This window comes from Teleopsis dalmanni, chromosome 2, assembly GCF_002237135.1.
Source record: "Teleopsis dalmanni isolate 2A chromosome 2, ASM223713v2, whole genome shotgun sequence".
NCBI lineage: Eukaryota > Metazoa > Arthropoda > Insecta > Diptera > Diopsidae > Teleopsis > Teleopsis dalmanni.
In genome coordinates this window covers 31775714-31783719 of record NC_051847.1, presented here as the reverse complement: position 1 = coordinate 31783719, position 8006 = coordinate 31775714, and positions in this window count along the sequence as shown.

The window sequence follows — 8006 nt, the reverse complement described above, 5'->3', positions numbered from 1 at the left end:
AGCTGTTTTCTAGAAATATGGAAATAAAGAGATTTCATAAGAACAAAGTAATGTTGATTAACAAGAAGAAATTTTTTTATTTTTACCTTATGAAGAATAAGCATTAAAAAGAAGAACGAAAAACAGTTTCTTCACATCATTTTTATGGTAGATACGTTTCAATATGACAAATACAAGCACAAAAGCAACGTCACAATCCACAACAGCAGTTAATGAAGATTTACTCGTGCCATGTAAATAGGCTATAAGATTGTTTTGTGGTTAATCCACATTTCGTGGCAAACTTGTATTCTTCAATCGTATTTATAATTTCAATGACTTTTTCGGTAATAAAACAGCACAGTAATACTATGTGCAGATAGCCAAATTTCCTTAATTTCGTAAAAATGAAATTAAGTTAATTTCGAAAGTGTTCATACTGCCTCAAATTAAGAAGTTCAAATATTTTTTGTTTACAAGTCGAATGTTTTAAATTTTATGCTCCAAATACCATTTGTATCTGGGAAATTTTAAAAGTTGATTATTATAACTATAAAGGATGGCATTCAGCAGTGTTATTGGTTTTAGTAGATGTCAGGTATAGAAATTATTATTTTTCATTCCATTTTAAATTAATAACAGTTACAGTTTTTTTTCTATATTCAAATTTAAAAATTTGCTCTGCTTTGAAAATATTTTCTCGGGGTCATAAAAATGTCACATTTTCATTATCTCAAATTTATCTTTCGTTAAAAATTTATCTTACGCATAGTTGCATTTAAAATGTCCCTTAACTTCTGAATTTTGTATGGAAACAACAACTTAATTTCGCTGAAACGAAGATGAAATTAAGATTTCTGCGAAGTTAAGGTGTATCTGAAAATAGTATAACTTATTAATTGACTTCAATTAAGGCAATGCTATCTTGAAATAATCCAATATGGCAACCACATATGCAATTGTTGAAATTCAAAGGTTAATCATATGGAAAAGCATACATCCGAATATATATTTCCTTTTTGTATCTTCATTTTGTTTCCTTATTCGCTAATTAATTTGCTGTTGTGTAAACTTTTGGGCAATTATTCTTAATTGTGGTCTGCTAATGGTGAAGTGTAAACATGGTATTAACTTAAATTTTGTTAAAATTTTCATTTTGTTGAAATATATGGACTCTCACTTCCAAGTAAGACTTCGATTTACTTTAAAAAGTAATATTCATTTTAGAAAGTAGTTTTGAAGCGTCGTTGAATTGTAGTGTGCATTTTTAGCAATTACAAAATTTCCATGCAGCTGATTCATAACTAATGATAATAATATTCCATCAGCATTTATTATTAACTTTCAGTAACAATTAAATTATTTCTTATCTTTTTAACTGAATGACTATAAAACTATAATATATTTTAGAAATGCATGAAATCAATTCAAATTCCTTTAGATAAAATACATAACTTCCTGCAACTTCTTTATAGTTGTTCTTAATACTTAATACCTGCCATTATACAATTTATAATTAAAACTAATGTCAGTTCGTATGAAAACAGTTACTTAAGTAGTTTTTTAAATTTAACTTGTATTACTTCCATAACAATTACTTTCTCGTACTCGTACCTTCAGTTTGGCTATTAACTCATAGAACTAGTAAAATGCTGTTGCCTCACGACGCCGAAGTACCTTGTCAAAGTTATGAAACTTTATAAAAGTTTGAGCAGAAATGAAAGAAGAACAAAAATATATATAAAGTTTATGCCTTTATATGAATATGGTACTGCCACTGCCAGTGTCAGTGGCACTATTGCTACTACTACTCTACTACTACTTCCTCTTCTCCATACAAATCCAATCCCACAGATGCACAGACTGTCTGTTATTCTGGTAACTTTATGTCACACATAAATTTCCTACAATTTCAATCGTCTTACCATAAACTACAGATCCATTTTTTTCTTCTTGTTTTTACGACTTTTTATTACCTGCTTTATTTTGCATGTTAGAAGTTATTACGTGGCTGAGTGGACTTTTTGTATAAATTCTACCTTCTGATGAGTTTTTTAGTTAGGATTTTCATTCAGCATAGTACCTGAAAGTATCTAAAAGTTACTGTATTTGAGTAGACTTACGGTGGTAACTGCCATTGGCAATAATCAATATGCGATGTTCTTTAGCAATTGTGCAGGCACAGACTTTCTAATCCACAAATTGAATTGTATTCATTCATTTCATTTTAACACCGAATCGTATTAAACAAAAGATACTTTTATAAACTTAATTACATATAAATATTGCAGTCAAGTAAATAGTTTTTGGTCGTAAAGTAATTTCTAGTGAATAGAATGAATCGTTATTTTACTCTTAGAGATATAATTAAGACTATTCTGTTTCTTTTTGTTTTTTGTTTTTTATTTTTTTATAAAAATAAACTTTTAGTGATAGTTTCATTGACATTTTTAATTATTTTCTCCAATTGTTTAATCCTCTTAGTTTTTTTTTGTAAATGTTAACTAATTAACTTTGTTGTATCTTATACAAATACTGTATATGAGTTGTTAAAGAAAACCAGTAGTATCCATTGACATGGAGAAAATTAATTTCTATATCGAGATTACCTATATCACTCTCATATAAATTTCAAAAGAATTACTAACCAGTTAAACATAGTCTTTAGTAGGTATATTTTGAGTATTACGAGAATCTGAACGCAATATAGTTATAATGCTTATAAGGCATATAGTTGCTTCGACCCATAAATTGTTTATTAATTATCTGCAGTTAGACATTTCTAAATATACTTGCATTTCATATAACCTTCTTAATATTATGCAAAATGCTTCTGTATTGGTCGCAATAGAGTTAGAAACCGTTTCCGGCAGATGTCGAAGACCACGGCTTGGATTCGGGCAATTTTTAACATTTACTATATTATATTTTATAATATGTGAATAATTTATACCATCTAAAGTTATGCGGTTAGGTTTATCTCTTCATATGTATGTGCATAAAAAAATATAATACCACCAATTTATTATAAATATGTACACCTGCAAGTAAATATATTGTTTTACAAATTCAGTATATAGACATTATATATACATCAGTTCAGTATAAACATTATTTAAGCCATTAGAGTAAACCTTTATTATAATTATATTTAATGTAAAATAAATTTAACATTTAGACGTGTCCAGTATCTTGGTACTATCCATTAAATTTCCATTATAAGTAAAATAAAATCATTTAAAAATTTTTTTTTTGATATGATTTATATCTTTTATCGTTTTTCATATTTTTTTATTTATGTCGTACATTTTCAAATTTAATGTTTTTATATTTGCACAAACCACAAATTAAACTAATATAAATCTCAATTATTCACTGAAGGGGCAAATATTATATACTGAAGCTCTATTTTTGTACTCAACTAAAAACAATAAAAAAATATAAATTTATTCTGAAGATAGAAAAACTTAAAAACAATAGTGCAGCAGTTGGAATAGTGCGCAGTGTTGTAGGTTAAACAATTTTTTGAAGGGTTTAAAACAGTGTTTTTGAAGAATGTAATATATGGAGATTTCATTGTTATATAGTCTTTAAGTTTGTACATTTTATAGTCTATATAAAATGAATAACTTAGGTTAGGTTAGGTTATATCGGCGATGTCAAGGGGATCCATTTAGGTCTATAGGACCATTGTGGTACCGTATTATTAAAAACTCAAGGGTTAAAACCATCTAGAACCTTTGACAAAGCTTATAATGCTATTCAAAGGAAGGCCCTAAAGTAAGTGAATAACTTAAAAAATTTATAATTCAATCTGTTTTATATGAAATATGTCTCCGAAATCTTTGCGTATAAACAAGATCCATTACCTTCCCTTAAAATTGGGCTTGTAGCCCATAGTGGAACTACAGCAAATCCGGTTCAGCTGCTGATATTTTCATTTTTTGCATTCCAATCTCAAGTACTTTGCTTTTACCACAGTTACTCTAAGGGGGATAACTCTATGTAGCCTTTTTAAATTTAAATTTATCTCATGTACCGCTCTGGGAAGCAACAGCAGGAAAATGTTTGAAATTTGCAAACTCCCATAACCGTCAACATTTTCATGTTGTAATTTTGCCGATTGCTTGCTTTCCACTGAATCGATTAAGTGCTTCGGTTCAGTGACATGGAAAAATTTGTAGAAAAGCAGTTTGTAGAAAGTCCAAAAAATGTATATGGAATCCTTTACATTCTATTCCGTAAAGCATTATTTTTCCTCTTTTTTTTTTTAGTTTGTTATGCTTTTGTTTTCATCTCAAACACTATCTATGCAAAAATCGAATTATGTATCTATTAGTCTGCTGAATTTATTCCAAAATATGCATTTTGCCAGCTTTGTGCTGTCTTTGCTTCTGAACTAAGAATTTAAAAATATAACGTCAGTCTGTCTAATATTTGTTAAAATAAAATTATAAAAAAATATGCGCAAAGTGAACTCTGCACTTGTCTGACTGATTTATCGTAGCATGGTGCAAAAATATTTTTATTCTCAGATTATACCAAATGCGGCTTTAGTTTTGTATGCAACGTCAGATCATTTTTTATCCTACCAGTCAGTTGGTGGGTTTACCTCTGTACTATGCCGCGTACTCGTATATGAATTAGTGAATGAATATGTATGAATATGAGTACGAATATGAATGTGAGTATGAATATAAGTATAAATACGAGTATGAATATTAATATATGTAAATAAACTTGAGTTAAAAGATTAGACTGTGTCTGACATGTGGTTTCATTAAATTTGCATATATGAAATACAATATAACTTGACACATAAATAATAAATAATAACATTTGTTAATCATTTTTTTACATTGTCGTAGAATATATATTAAAATAATAGATTTTATGCAGACTCAGGAAATCACGCCCTTTTAATAGGTTTATAAATTACACACATTATGTGGGGATTGATGTGTTGTTCTCAATATAACAGTTTATTAAAGGTATGCAGATCTGAGGTCAATTATTGCTAAGTCTGATGAAGTGATAAACAATAATCTAGTTAAGGCGTAAAGAGTTGTTTTGAAAATACCTCGAGTTAAGAAAGAGTAAAAGTGCTCAAGTGCACTTGCTCAAATAGCTTCAACATAATAAATTTCCTTCTGAGTTAACTTTGATATTTAATTACATGCATTCCCGCGCTCATATGTATATATTTCAAGAAATATTGCAAGAACAGACCATGTATTCACAATAACAATAATATGTTTATAAGCTTGAAGTTAAAATAATATATATGAAATGGATTTCCTCAGCGAAATCAAGAATAGCACAACTAGCATTGTCTATTTCAGCTAGCTAAAAGCTCAGCGGTAAAGTCTGTAGACTTTATAGCACATTTGACCTTCCATCAAGAAGTATAAACTAAAATAATAATTGTATATTGTTTTAGATAATAAATAATATATAAAAGTATATACAACATACTATAGTCCTTTGGTTCACTTTGGTGAAATTAAGTTCATCAGGAACTCCCTGTCCCATCCAAATTATGTTGCTGATAACATCTGTGGAATGTTGTTAATCGATCCTATAACTTTAACAAATATTCAAGTTCCAAGTTTCTTTTAAAATTTTCTTGGTTAACTTTAAATTCTGAATTTCCTTGAGATTGTATTAAAACAATCAGATGGATACAACTAAATCAAGCCATCTGGATCAGATCAGACCTCCACGAAATTAAAATTTTCACTTTATGGTGAAGGTTTCGCGTTGATTGCGGCTATTAAACAAAATTTACTGAAAGAGGTTGTAGCCTTCTTAACTTTAAGAGTTGTACCCGAAATTAGTTTACAGAAAATGTATGACAGATAGTTGTATTGGCTCACATAGTTGTATAAGGCTTAGCTCCTACTTTAAAGGTGGCAAAATAAATTGTGATTCATGGATAATTTTTGTGTTTGTGTATTACTTGCATTTTGTTATATTAACTTTCTATTTTTTATTAAAGTAAATTAATCTTTTAAAAAACTCTAATAATTGATATTGTGTTTCAAATTATAAATAGTACTTTCAAAGACTAACTTAGGTATGCCAAAGAAATCAACTTACCTATTCTAACTTATGATATTTTTAAGTAAATTTTATATTAACTCTTGTCCAATTATTTTGCATTTCGATATAAGAAAATTGTTTGATATTCAAACTGTTTTGTTTATGTATTTTGCATTATATGTGTTATGGCACAACTAATCAGTTTTCGATTATTTTGACGTATAAGTTTTCTACGTCTATGTTAAGCTATACACCACATTAAAATTGATACTTTGAAGTTGATATATGAAGAAAAACGTGGGTCAATTTCCCATTGAATCATTGGTTTTTCAATACATTGTGTGAAGTGTACTTGAGTTTACCTTTCGTAATTAAATTCCTGTGCATCCAATTATAATATAAGCTTAACGAGGTTAATTATTTAGCTTTTTAAAGCATGATAATTTGTATCTCATTAAAACGACCAATTTAAAATAAAAAAAAACTTCGTAAAATGTGTTCAGCTTAGAAAAACAAGAAGTAAAAAAAAAAATAAAAGGAAAACGAAAATGGCAGAAAACTTGTTCCACTACGTTGAGCTCATAAAATTAGAACAAATTATTTAAAACCGATAGACGCTTGCTTCCAATTATGGATAGAAGAACAATCCAGAAGAAAAAAAAATAAAAAAATTAAAAATTAAAAAGAAATTTTTAAAAAATGGAACAAATAAAAATAATTTTTATTTGAAGAGTTTCTATTGAATTAACGAAAGAACAACTTGAAAAGATTGCATACGTAAGAATTGCACAGACCTCATTTAGAGACACCTAACAACCATTTGAAGTAGCAATTATTGCGCTTGGATAAACTTTACACATTGAAGCCTGAATGAGTTTTTGTAATATTTTAGAAAAAATTATAATTTGCTATTAAAAAATATATCACTCATAGAATTAAGGTAAAACAAATCAAAACAACTTTAAAATTTTGAAATAAGCCATAATATGAGAGTTGTTTGATATATCAATGATAACTGCACTAATTAATTTTATAAATTAGTTTTGCAATATAACAGAACCTTTTTAACGGACACTTCTCTTGGATAGACAATTTTCCTAAAATTAAATATTTGGCACAACTTAACATCTTTTGATCGGGCATTCCTCTTGAATGGACATAAGTTGGCTGACAAGATGTGTCTGCGAAGGAAAAGGAAGTATTATTTTTATAATATGCCAACGTTTAAAAGCTTAAACATTATTTAACGGACACGTGGTCTTTTAATGTTCAGACAGATATTTGGTACTCAAGTGCAATTAAATAATCTATTTTACTAATAAATATTTTGAGATTGGGAAGAATTTAGTTCTTTAGACGATATAAAAACAAATTGAAATTATAATTTAAAAAATTGAAATACGATTGTGAAAAATGTATAAAACCGGATGTTGACATAAAAACTTTGAAAATAAATAAAAACCCAATTCTTAATTTATCATTGACTACAATACTGTGGGGCGTAGCTGAGAAGGAAGAAACTATAGCTCATCTGCTCTGTCACTGTATGGTACACTCTAGAAGACACAGATCCTTTCTTAAAAGCCCGTCCGATATTATTAATATAGTCACCTGTCTTTGGTGCTTTGTTAAACCACAAAATGATTTCTCAGCTGGGTAAATTTATCTAAGTTCTACCTGTACTATCGCAATAATTACATATTCAGGGCGTAAGTAAGCCACTTCTTGTATAAGACAGGCTATCACTTAGACATTTTACCAATAAAAGTGCTCAGTTCAAATTATGGTTCATAGATATCAAAATCATTACCTGTCTTAAAGCAATAAAACGGTTTACCAGTCCGAAATTGGGGTATCTTTATCTAATTTCTAAGTTTCAACTGTAGTATTGAAATAATTACATCTTCTTGGCCGCAGTAAGCATCGTCTTACCACTTGGATCTACTACCAATACACGTATTCAGTTAAAATTATGGTTTAATTTT